Source organism: Triturus cristatus, chromosome 5_2, assembly GCF_964204655.1.
Source record: "Triturus cristatus chromosome 5_2, aTriCri1.1, whole genome shotgun sequence".
NCBI lineage: Eukaryota > Metazoa > Chordata > Amphibia > Caudata > Salamandridae > Triturus > Triturus cristatus.
The window spans coordinates 595,081,522-595,094,867 of NC_140588.1; positions in this window are offsets into that span (position 1 = coordinate 595,081,522).

Consider the following 13,346-nt stretch of genomic DNA (forward strand, 5'->3'; position numbering starts at 1 on the left):
TCTCTGTTCAAACATCCACTACAATCCAAATCAAAACACATAGGTAAAAGACATTGTCATTTACAATGCCAATAACTATAACTCTAAAAAATGCAAAACCTATTGAATTGCAAATTCTTGTTTTATGTTGTTGATATATTGTATTTCTTTGTTATTGTTCCGTACTTTTTTTTATATGGTTTGACAATTTTTCTATTGTTGATATTTGTGTTTTTGTGCTTTATGTGTAGAATGTCAATATTTGGGTCCTCAATATTTTTTAGACATTATTTTTGTGTCTCTTTTTTTAGGTACTATGGCCCAGAAGATTAGGCTACCTCCCGGTTCATTTAGAAGCAGTTACTAAAAATGGGCTTGTGTGATCCAGGGCTATAGAGACTACGCATCATAAGGGGCTCCTGAATTTACAGAAGAGTAGGGCAGTGTAATGCTAGTCCTCCACCAGTGGGTGCACACTCACAGGTACAAAGGCTGGGATCTAGACCTCACCAGTATTCATCGATCAGACTAGCTGGCAGGCCAAAGAATGTTTGGACATTTGTCAAAGTTGCAGGGTTATGAAGAACAAAAGGTGGGCCAGAGCTGAACTGTGGTAACTAGGCAGCCACTCCTCGTCTGGTCTGCACATGTATCAAAAGGTCCTTGCGGCATCCCTCCTCCAGTCCTTTAATAGTGGTATAAAGTGATTCAAAGCGCTGAATTCACATTCTGATAAGTGGTTCTGCACAAGCACGATTATCAGCAGAAGCAGAGCAGGCCAAGAGAACTTCAGCAGTGGTCTTCAAACTTGTAGCTATCCAGGAACAAATAGAAAGTATGAAACTCCATATTGCAGGTACAATAGAAGGAAAACCAGTGAAGATCTGTGTTCAAGACTTGGTCAGCAAAATGAAGGGAAGCTACATCACATTTGTTCAGTTTCTGGCAGCTGGGCCATGACTCACTGCCAATAAGATTTCTTGAAGCTAGCAACCTTGAAAGGACAAGGCTATCATATTGGGTTAGAGTTTACCTCCTCAGACAGGACAACCGCATCCATTGACTCCTTCTGGGCCACTGTATACATACAGATAGTAATGTGCTTCTTCCACGGTGCTGCTCCAATATACAAATGGAGCAGCACCCTGGAAGGTGCCCCACGCATGTGGACATAATTTACATAAGAATACACTAGCCATCTTCCCCGGGTGCAGCTAAAGTTCCCTCAAAAACTAATAAATATTGCCATTAGCCAAGGCTTTGTCTGTAGCACCCCCAGACCTTTATTACAAGTGGCTTCTTAATTACGATAGGGCCAGTAACAGCAGTCCACCCATTCCACTCTTAAGGCCTAGATTTTAATGAGGGGCCGAGCAGTTTGAGTGGTCACTTATATTTAGATGCCACACAAGTAGTTTCTAAAAAGCAAAAAGACGGGGAACTTATGGGGATGAAGAAATACACAGTGAGGATAGTGCAGTTGCACTGGGTTCCAGTGACTCTGAGGCATAGATACTAATCTTTCACACAATACAGGCCAGCAAGCAAAGTTGCAGCACTGCATTACTTTAAAGGGAGAGAGCAGAATGCTCAATAATTAGAAAGATATGGAGCATTTTTGCTCTGTCCTTAAGCTAACACACTGTGTGCTGCCTAGTGCCAAGGCAGGCACCCTTGCACCATACTGCAAGGATGGCTGTGTAATGGACAGGATTGTTTCTGTGCAGGAGAGGTCACCTTCCTGCACATAAACGATCCTTGGAGGCATTTTCCTCTTTCCATGTGTATTGCGGAATGCAGCACTCCTAGAAAGAGGAAGTAACGGGGATAAATAAAGTTATTTTTTTTTGTTATGGCTCACTGGGGAAGGTGAAGCATTGTGGTGTATTCCTAAATTGAGTTGGCTTTAGTAAATCTGGGAATACGCCAAAAATCCATGAGTGGCTGCATGGGAACGCCCATGCTCCACCCATGGAGCGCCTCCCAGCTTGTAATGTAATGTAACACAGTACAAGCCGCTGTGTGTATTACATTTCTTTACAAAGCCACACAATGTTGAGCACATTGCCCCTTGCATGGCTTTGTAAATATTTCTGAAGCCTTTGTGGTGTCCTTGACTCACCTTGTGCGACACAAGGACAATGCAAAGGCTGGATAAATCTGGGCTCTAGCACTTGAATCTACAAAGGTTTGTAAAAGACGAAGCATTGTAGTTTTGCTGCACAAACATTGTAAATTATATAACATAGCTTAGTCGTTGAAATTGGTTGAAGCATCACAAGCACATATCATGACTGAGAAAGACATGACAACGCACAGAAGTCCATCCTGCTTTTAGTTTGAACAGTTTACAAGCAAACATGCATTAGACCGAAGGGTACTGCGGCTGTGAACATAAAGAAAACGTGATTGTGTGTCTGTTAGAACAATAACTCATCCCTTATGTTTCTCCCTACTTCCACCTCCAAAGAAGTAATGGATTTTCGCTATCTCACAATGCCATCAGCAAATTGAATTCAAGGCAGCAATTGAAACCCTTATGACGGCAGCCGTGCCACCGAGATGCGAGCAATCACTGCTACTGCTACTGCGTCAGCCCTGCATTACAAATGAAGGCCAGGGTTAATACATTCCTTTAATATGATGTACCGTAGTCCTGTTTTTTCGAATTAGCTTTGCATTTATTGACTGATCAACTTGACAATGGGTATATACCCACTAGTAGAAATGTATTCAGGTAATGCGTGACGTGGTTTTCCGGACGCCTGTGGATGCACATTGATGAATTTTGAGAACAGGATTCATTACCAGAGGAACCATTTTCTTTACCCTACACAGTGTGTGTTTGACGGTGTGAATATATTATACACACCTCGGAAACGGATACGTGTGCTTTAGCCGCAATTGATAAGATCCTATTTCAATCCACAAAGGAATTCAATCAATATATGTGATATGATTTAAAACATGTCTGAAATTGTATGGCGCACAAGAAAAGCCGGGAAGGGGGTGGGGGGCTTAGGGTGAGAGAGCGAGCGAATGCTAGACAATGTGAGAGACAGGGAGCAACAGCGAGAAAGATAGAGCGAGGCGAGGCAAAGGAGAGAGAGAAGGTGTAGTATTCGAGGAACAGAAATACCACAGAGAAGGAGGCAGAAAGAAAACGAGACAAAGAGAGCGCTAGAGTGGGCAACAGGCAGAGAGAGGGAGCGAGAAATTAAAAAATGAGAGATATTTCTCATTGAGAAGCAGGCCCTATTGTTGCGGGTAAAGGCACATTAGGGGCATGGCGAAGGGAATACATCTCCTCTCTCCTCTCTTCGAACCGAGAGGCATGGAATTCCAGCTGCTGTTTTATTCGGCCATAGCCATAGAGCAACTTTTACTGCTATTTGGGGGCTCTATCCTACTGCACATGCTACTCTGTGGGCATCACCTTTTCTCCACAGCCCCTGAGGATAGAAAACAAGCACGCTATACCCTAGCACATTTCCTGAGCCCTGCAGCTACTGTTTTATCATGCCTGGTGCGTGGGTCGGGCTGAAGTCTTTCCCACAGAAAAATAAGGACCATTTGTTCCCTTTCCCGTTTTTGAGATTCCCCAAAGCCTTGGACATGATCCATAAATAGAACTTTATGTGAACTAATTTGTTTTCATTTTAAATGTTCTCTTTCTGATGTTTACTTTAATTATCAATTAGGTCATATGTGGAACTGTAAACACATTTTAAATTTAGGTGATGTTACTAATATTTGTACTACTCGGGACATTACAATTCCACTCAAGCTGGCATAAAACAGGCTATGTGGCAACCCTATGAGTGGGATGTAACACTCTCAAATATTTCAATATTAAGCTATAGGCTATAGACGGGGAGGCAGAGATGTATTTTAGAGGGATTAGATACTTTGGGTGGAAGCTAGGGATGTTGAAGTGAAGAAATAGCAGGATCGGACTGACCGATAGGACAGTCGAGTAGTGCCCGATAGGCTTGTCTGAAAGATCAATGTGTGGGACAGTTTTTTTACCAGTTTGTGGACCTATTTTATGGTCTGGTGGGCTAAGTTTTACTATTGATGTCCCCCGATATTACCACAAATATTGCCTGCAGTAAACACAAATCCATGCAGTCTCCCATACCTTGCAAAATACCCATACACTGCGTCTTTACAAGTTCAAAACAGGACTGATTTGCAAATGTGGGACACATTTTTTAACTATCTAGTTTGGTAAGGGGGCACTTATATTATAGTGCCTGGGCCAACTTTTTTGTCCCAGTCCAACCCTATAGGACAGGTACCTTGGTAAGCTGAAGACAAGAGATACCAGGGTGCAGTAGGTGCAGTGGTACTGGAGCCAGATCATTCACAGTGGCGTAAGATAAAATGATGGGGTCAATTTGCAAAATGTGATGAGGGGGCTCTGAGCCTCCCATATCTCACTGATATTTATTTACCTTGGAATAAATGGAGCCCTCTGAACGGTTGAGGGGCCCCCTAGAGGGTTGCCCCCCCACACCACAGGTTCATCTCTAAACATTCTATTTTAAGCTATGGCCAGCTTAGAAATATGTAGAATTAAGGTGCTCTCAAATGTAAATTACAAAAGAAAAATTTGAGTTTATCAGTGAAATGTTTGACACACTGCCATAAGGAAAACAGAGTTTTAATCAGGTTTTTTGGACTTTAATTGGTGTAAATGCACAGATCATTTAACATAGTATCAGTGGTCACCATTTGTACGTAATTCTATACTGGGAAGGTTGCTTGAATCTGGAAGAAGGGGCTTAGGGTTTGATCTCCTGTGATAAGTGGCAGCCAATTCTTGTGAAAGAGGCAAACACCCGTAACTTAATATAGGCTGACCTGTGAGCGTGTTGCATGCCTGGTGCTTGTGGTGATGAGCTGCCATTTGCTCTACTCTACAGCCAGCATCACTGCAAAGTTTCGGGTAGTTGCACTAATAGAGTAAACTAACCCAGAGTTTTTCTACGCAAATCTGGAGGTACCAGAAGCATTGTTGACAAGCAAGGTTGACAAATTCCCTCCATGTAACCACGGACATTGGTTCCAGTCCTACAGTTCAAACTCACAAATCATTAGTATTCTGTGGGTGTGTCTAATTAATTTAATAGAAGCTACAATGTACAAAATGCTTACATCCCTTTACCACTATCCTCCCCTAAACCCTATATTTACCCTTACACCCCTTTACTACTTCCCACCCCTAAACCCTAAAATTAACCTTTCCTCAATTTACCTCTACCCTACCCTCTACATGCTCTGTTTACACACAGAGTTTAATGTTTGCATCATGGTAACTGTTTGGAAGTAGGTATGATGTAATCTAGGGCTTGAAGGTTACCTCCAAAAATTGGGCCCACCTTGGACCACTCGAATGCACCCTTGGCCCATCCAGATAAAAAATTCCTTGAGCCGGGCCTGTTGAGAAGTGTTGGGTTGCATTACAAACAAGTGCAAACTATATTGCATCTTACTTGTATTTCGAGAGGGAAAGACCCACAGTCATGGATGTTGAAGTGGCCAGACGAAATTAGTTATGTTTTATGCGCTCAGACACTGCATAGAGGTTGCTTTCTATGAACAAAGTTATTTTTTGGTATAAGCTTATTTTATAACTAACCAGGCAATTCAGGGAGTATCTGTGGTACCTCTTCAAAATTGCTGGGTATATGTCTTGGCTCCACACTCTCTACACCAAAAAGCTACCATGTACTCTATTTAAATTTCAACGTATTCACTTTCTGTGTTACTTTACTCTATGCCTATATAGCAGTTGCATATATAGACACTGTTGCCACCCATGGCGGTCCCAGCGTTTGCCGCCTGCAGCGGCCGCATGTAAGAGCGGGCAGGGATGCTGCTGGAGATTCCTGCGCAACTGAAATCTGGTTGCAAAACATTAATATTTTACTAACTGCACACATGTAGTGGTAATCCATTTGCTAACTAGAATGGGCCCCCCAAAGGACCCCTTCACCTTTGAGAATGTTGATGAAAACATTTCTTAAGAGTAGGCTCTTAAGCAATGTTACTGTTGAGGGGTGGAAGACCCAGTCAAACAATACACATAATCCTTGTCAGGATGAACCACAAAAGACATTAAATTAAGCTGTGCTTAATCCACTGGTAGCTTGGCACAATAGCAGTCAGGCTTAACTTAGAGGGAATGCGTAAAGTATTTATTCAGCACTCAAACAGTAATAAAGTGAAAACACAATACAAGAACAAACCAATTTAGAAAAATAGAGTATATTATAATTATTAGCATTACACCAAAATGACAAAAATTTGATAAGAAGAACCGGAGATCTAAATTCCTAAAGTTTCTGGTGAAAATAGTGCCAAAAAGCACAAAGCGCCACTCATGGTAATCTGATTGCACTAAACTGAGGGAAAGTTACAAGTTTAGGCTTACAGCGATGGAGCATGGATCAGATACAGGGACCAAGTTAGCCACGCTGAAGAGTTATCGTCTCAAGTCTGGAACGAATGGTGGAGTTCGCATTGGCGGAGGATGTTGTCGGTCCAAGGAGCAGGTTGGGTATCGCAGATAGTTGCTGCTGTGCATGAAGAGCCGATCATCATGCTGACAATCGATGCTGACCGTCACTGTTAGCAAGAAGAATAGGTCTCACTGGAGCATTGCGTGGGCAGCTGTCATGAACAGTTGCTGTCACCACAAAGTGCAGGTCTCGCTTTAGCTTTGCGTTACTGGTTGTCACAGGTGGTCAATTCTCAGCACGAAGGGGTCACTTTGTGTTCACGAGGAGCCCAAAATTTCTATTCCTTCACCTTTTCTTCAGTAGTAATTTACACTGATGCCAGCAAAGAGTCCAGGATCTGAGGGTCATCCCTTGGGGATCAGGGTTCACTCCGGCAGAGGTCAGTAGCAGGGCTTCGGCAGGTCCAGACACATCAAGTTGGTGCTGGTCAGCTTGGCAGTTGCAGGAAAGTCTCTGGAAGCTTGTTGTGTCCTTGTAGTTCACACAGGAGGTCAGTCAGCTGACCCCTTGAGTTAAACAGTAAACAGTATAAATAGTAATTAAAAAAAAGCAAGACAGTAATGATACCACTCAAATGTATTTAAAAAAAAAGAAAGTGTGGTTAATAGTCACAATACACTGGGACATAGGCGCAAATTGGCGTCAACCTCACTGGACCCAAGTGAGATACAGAAGCTAGCTTGGCCTCACAAGGGCATGGAAATAGAGAAGTTCCGAAACATTACTTAGTCCCAATCTGAAAAGGAACTATGTCGTTTTTCTCAGGAAAACTCTTCTCCACATGGAACAAACCTGAAATTCAATCTGACACTAAGGAAGTACCCTTTGGATACTTTTCACAGTTGGTCCTCTTGACGCTCTGAACCAAAAGGTTTTAGCACCAAAGCAACCACAGGATAACACTCCCAAGGCTCCCAGTACATGAGGGGGAGAACAGAGACTCTCAGAGTGTTAGACAGAAGCAGAAAAGTCCAATGATGGAGCTGTTGCCACTGGTTAGCAAAGATATATCACAGGAATGTTCTCTTAGGCTTTTTTATGCTCCTGCGGCCACCAAGGGAATCAGCTGTATGGTCCCTAAAATATTTCTTACCTTGGGTTTCAAGTAGAAGGGGTTGCAAGTTACTCAGGTCCTTCTCACAGGTTACAGATGCCAAGTGCAGCAGGTTTAGTCTGCCTGGTATCCTTTCACAAGTACAGCAGTTTTCTGAGGAAGGCTGGATGAGGGTCCAGCTTTGTGGGGTTTACCAGCCCAATGGTGGGGACATCCTCCAGAACTAATAGTTCATCTCTGACCAATGTAGTACAGTTTGCAGGTCCTGACCTAACCACTTTTGCAGTAGTTCCTGTTTTCTTTATTGCAAACAGGTTCAAAATGCAAAGGGTCAGGGAAAATCCAAGATAGTGACGGTCTTTCTGCCACACTAAACTCTTATTTGAGGCTGGGGATGTGAGTGAGGAGTGTACTATGGTAATCTTAGTGTTCCCTCACATCTAATACTACAATCCAGTTTGAATCAGGCACTCTACCCACAACAGACCCAGAGACAGACATCTGTTAGAACTAAAGCAGGGTCCATCATCAACCGGATAGAGGATGCACAATAATTGTCCTTGGATCCTGTTCTCTCCCTTTCACATGCACCAAAGTATTACATGAGGCTCAACAGACCTGTCAGGCAGGATTTAACACCATTGCATCAACCGAATTCCCACAACACCCACACTGCATATTCTATTGCACTCAGAGGAGCCATCTCTTCCCAATCAGGACAGCCTATTATGTGCTCCTGGGAGGAGCTTCACACCTCATTCACATTTCTTCCCGAGCTGAGCACAGGCTGAGGCTTGGGTGAAGCTAATGTTAATTTGCTTTCTGACACCTCAGGCAAGCAAAGTATAGCTTTCTAAAAGTTTATTTTCATGAATATGTATTACAAATCCAACTTAACCATAACATTGGATCTTTTAATAACTGTTAAAACTAATGGTTTAAGTATTTATTTAAATGGTCCCATTCCCAAGATACAGTATTAGTATTTTAACCTCTACTCGCAATTTCTACATAGAGCAGCTAGGCCTGCCATAATGGAAATAGCTTTTAGGGCAGTGTCACTGTAGGGACATGTCTCCCACTTTTAAATTCCACGCACCTTACATTGTGGCTACAAGGCTTGCATAGTGGTGACTTACTAATATTTCAAAGAGAGGTCTGTACCTGTTGAGAAGGTATTTTTAACGGATGTATGTCGTTACAACGCACACTTTTACAACGCATGCACTTACAACGCATTTTTTACAACGCAAAATCCATTACAACGCACTACACTTACAACGCATGACACTACAACGCATTTTTAAAAACTACCTTTACAACGCATACCATTACAACGCATAATAGTAAATTGCATTTAAGGTAAGTATTAGATAGTATAGGGGTAAAAATTACTATTCTAACTCCAGGGGGTGCAACAGTAGGGTAAGTGTTGGATAGTATAGGTGTAAAAATTACTATTCTAACTCCAGGGGGTGCAACAGTAGGGTAAGTGTTGGATAGTATAGGGGTAAAAATTACTATTCTTACTCCAGGGGGTGCAACAGTAGGGTAAGTGTTGGATAGTATAGGGGTAAAAATTACTATTCTAACTCCAGGGGGTGCAACAGTAGGGTAAGTGTTGGATAGTATAGGGGTAAAAATTACTATTCTAACTCCAGGGGGTGCAACAGTAGGGTAAGTGTTGGATAGTATAGGGATAAAAATTACTATTCTAACTCCAGGGGGTGCAACAGTAGGGTAAGTGTTGGATAGTATAGGGGTAAAAATTACTATTCTAACTCCAGGGGGTGCAACAGTAGGGTAAGTGTTGGATAGTATAGGGGTAAAAATTACTATTCTAACTCCAGGGGGTGCAACAGTAGGGTAAGTGTTGGATAGTATAGGGGTAAAAATTGCTATTCTAACTCCAGGGGGTGCAACAGTAGGGTAAGTGTTGGATAGTATAGGGGTAAAAATTACTATTCTAACTCCAGGGGGTGCAACAGTAGGGTAAGTGTTGGATAGTATAGGGGTAAAAAATACTATTCTAACTCCAGGGGGTGCAACAGTAGGGTAAGTGTTGGATAGTGTAGTGTAATATTATGCGTTGTAATGGTAGGCGTTGTAATGGAATGCGTTGTAAAGGTAGTTTTTAAAAATGCGTTGTAGTGTCATGCGTTGTAAGTGTAGTGCGTTGTAATGGATTTTGCGTTGTAAAAAATGCGTTGTAAGTGTAGTGCGTTGTAAAAGTTGCGTTGTAAAGGTTGTTCCCCATTTTTAACACGTTTCACTGCAGGTTTAGACTGGAGCAGTCAGTTTACAATGGTAGGCCACTAGTGGATGGTACAATAAGGCCCAGATTCTTTCCGACCGACATCTTAATTATTTAGGTATTTGCAAAGTTTTATATAGCGCTGGCTAGACCCTGAGGTATCAGAGCTTTACATTAGAATCAGTGAGTTACAGGTTACATAATTACTTAATCCAACAACAAAGACCTCACAATAATCGTCACTTTCCATCAATTTTTAAATGTAAATACGTAGGATTACTCATAGGATAATATATAAATCAATTTCCCCTAGATCAGTCGTTCTTTTCATGAACTCTGAAAAAAATCCCCTGTGCCATGCAAATTAGTATTTAATAATTCCCAAAATGGGAAAAAAGACCAACCACAAATTAAGTCACTCAACCAGCACCCATCAAAAAAACATATATATATCTCATAAAGATGGTGAGGTGCAGAGAAAAAGAGTGGAGAAATGAGAAAGTATCTCACGTGCGCACCACCAGAGGAGCTGCTGGCGGGTACTCACCAGCTTGCCCATGTTTTTATCATCATTGATAACCTTCTCATAAGAAGAAAATTGTGTCCAGAACAAAAGAAGTGTGAAAAAATTATTTTAGAAAAAATGTAGGCAAAACCCAAAAAAGAAATAGAGAGACCTGTGAAGTCTCAAGTAAAATTGGGTCTAACTCACGTATATACTTCCAATTTCTTTATTTCATTGCGTGAATTATCCCATGGTTAAAAACACAGTCATGTTGTTTAACCACATCAAGGATGGCCAACACTTCTCTGGACCTTTTCACTTAAGAAAGAGTGACTGCGAATAAGCAAAAAGGAAAGACAAGGCTGGTAATTCATGAGAGACACCACCCATTCCCATCCAAAAATTCAAGACAGGTAGTCATGACAACATCAACTAAGTTAAAATCAACTGAGTTGAAATAGCAACTACATAACATGAGGTTATCAAAGGTATTTACCTAGTGAGAGCCACGGGCCCGTATACCAGCTCTCACTTAATTGTGGGGGTATGTGCTATGTACACTATTCTCCCCATCTGCAAGCACCTCTGTTGCTCACACCTTCCTCTGCGAAGACAGACGCTTACAATGAAATAATGAATGTATTAAACTAAAATCCTATACCAACATCACCAATTCATCTTATGTGCCCTACATTATGCTAAAGCTAAGGATTGAATTTGAACAGAATTTAGACATCAGGAAGTTAATATCCATCCATGACGCGTTAAAAATCTTATTCAGGTCATGCCTTCTAGAGCCAAGAGTGCGTTTACACCTCTTCTCTTTACATTTCGTTTAGTTGGAAAAAATGTGCCATAAGCCTTTTCCCACAATTTCAATGCACACACACCCCTTAAGAACAGCCAGCTCGCCAACCATACTCTGACCGTTAGCGCTACAAATGCACGCGGTCACTCGTCCCGGCAACAATCCGAGCCAGTGTGCGTCTTCAGTTTTGAAGCGTCTCTTCTCCTTCCGGTTCTTCTCAGAACGTGAACAGCACAATCGGAATCGGAAGAAACGCGTCGGACTACGTGTGGCCGATTCAGCGCCCATCTTGGAGGGATCAGTCTCATCTCGACTACATAGCTAATGTTGCCCAAACAAAATACAATTTTATATGCAACACAGCCACCTTTCAATGTCGGTGCAACATGGTGATGTCTCATGATGTTATGCTGTAACAATGCAATTTCATTTATAAAACCACAGTACTAAAAACCAATTACAAGTACAGAAAGGTTTATTTTTTGGACCATTTAGGAACCGAGTCAAATCACGGGCACAAATAAGGGCGCATAAGAAGGCTAAAAAACTAGACATCCTGAAGCATGTATACCTTCAAAAAGCCCAGACAGTTTATTCACAATAGTAAGGGCACAAGATTATCTGACCCAACATTATTGACCACAAGGGAGCAGTGCTATATATGCTATCAATGTCTATCTAGTGATCTTATTCCATTCAATTTGGTCATTAAGACCAATTTGGTCCGCCTTCTCAGAGTAAATCCAACGCGCTTCTTTCATTGCAAGTGTTCTCTCAATGCTATTGAGGTCACCCATTGCTTTTTCCAACACCTCCCACTTCACTGCCCTGTAGTTGTGTTGTTTATCTTGGTAATGTTGAACCAATCTCGTGGTCAACTTTCCATTTTTGATTGTACTTAGATGTTCTTGTACCCTCACTTTGATTTTTCTAGTTGTGAGGCCAATGTAGTGTAACCCACATGGGCAAGTTAATCTGTAGATGACGTTGGTTGAATTGCAATTGCTAAACCTGTTCAGGTGCCACGTTCTCCCATTCTGTAGCTGCACACTCAGAGTTTTTTCTGTGAGCTCACATACTGAGCACCCCCACACGGGTAGTGCCCAGATGGAATAGATGTGTTCATTGTTTGCTGTAAAGGCCTCGTGTGGACAAGCCTGTCCTTAAGATTCTGCACATGCTTAAAAGCAAACCTAGGTTGGGGCATTTTGTAATTATTAATAGATAACAATGACTAATGCTTCCTAATCACCTGACGGATTTTAGTCGACAAGGGGTCAAAAGTTAGTACGACAGGCAAGCAATCATTTTTTCTTTTGGATTCCTTTCCAATAAGGCCTCCGTGGAGTATTATGTGCTCTCTAACAAGCTCTGTTGAAAATTCTTCTAGGATATGCACGCTGCACCAGTCTTTCAGTTAAACTTTCAGACTGTTGCAAGTAATCCCCAGTGGAAGAGCAGTTCCTCCGGTACCGAAGAAACTGCCCCACCGGGAGGTTATCCCTCACAGCTCTGGGATGAAATGATTGGTAATGTAATAATGAGTTCTTATCTGTGGGTTTCTGATGAACACTCGAAGTTAGCTTGTTGTCAATCACACCAATGTCCAGATCCAGATAAGTCGCCTTCTCAGTACTTATGCTCCAGGTAAATTTTAAGCACTCATCACGATTATTCAACCATTCCAAGAATTTGTAAAGATGGCTCTCAGTGCCTGACCACACACACAAAATATCATCAATGTACCATCTTACTTAGACAAGTATAGACATAAGAGAAAAGAAAAAAAACATGAATTTACACAATAATGTGAGATTATTAGTGCGTACACACGTCTTATGGTGAGTGAAAAGGTAGAGGGGGAATGGGAAATGGGGATAGCGAATGCAGGTAGGAAAACACAACGGGGAGGTGAGGAAAATGATGTCCGATGTCTGGCTGGGTAGGTGCCGGCCGAGGGGTGAACCAGAGCCAAACTCCTCTATAGCTGCATATGACAGCTCCACCGGGCATCAGCCAAAGTTGCTCGGGCACCGCGGTAAATACAGATAGTTTTGGTTTCCGCCCAGGGGGCATCATTAAAGTTCCATCAAGAGCACCAGTCACGGTGTTGCTGGAAAACGCCGTCTGCCTCATCCTACAGCTCGCCCCCAGGTCAAGAGCAGAGAGAGGAGAGGTGGAAGGGACAGTTACAAAGTCCGCAGATCTTCCCCATTCCC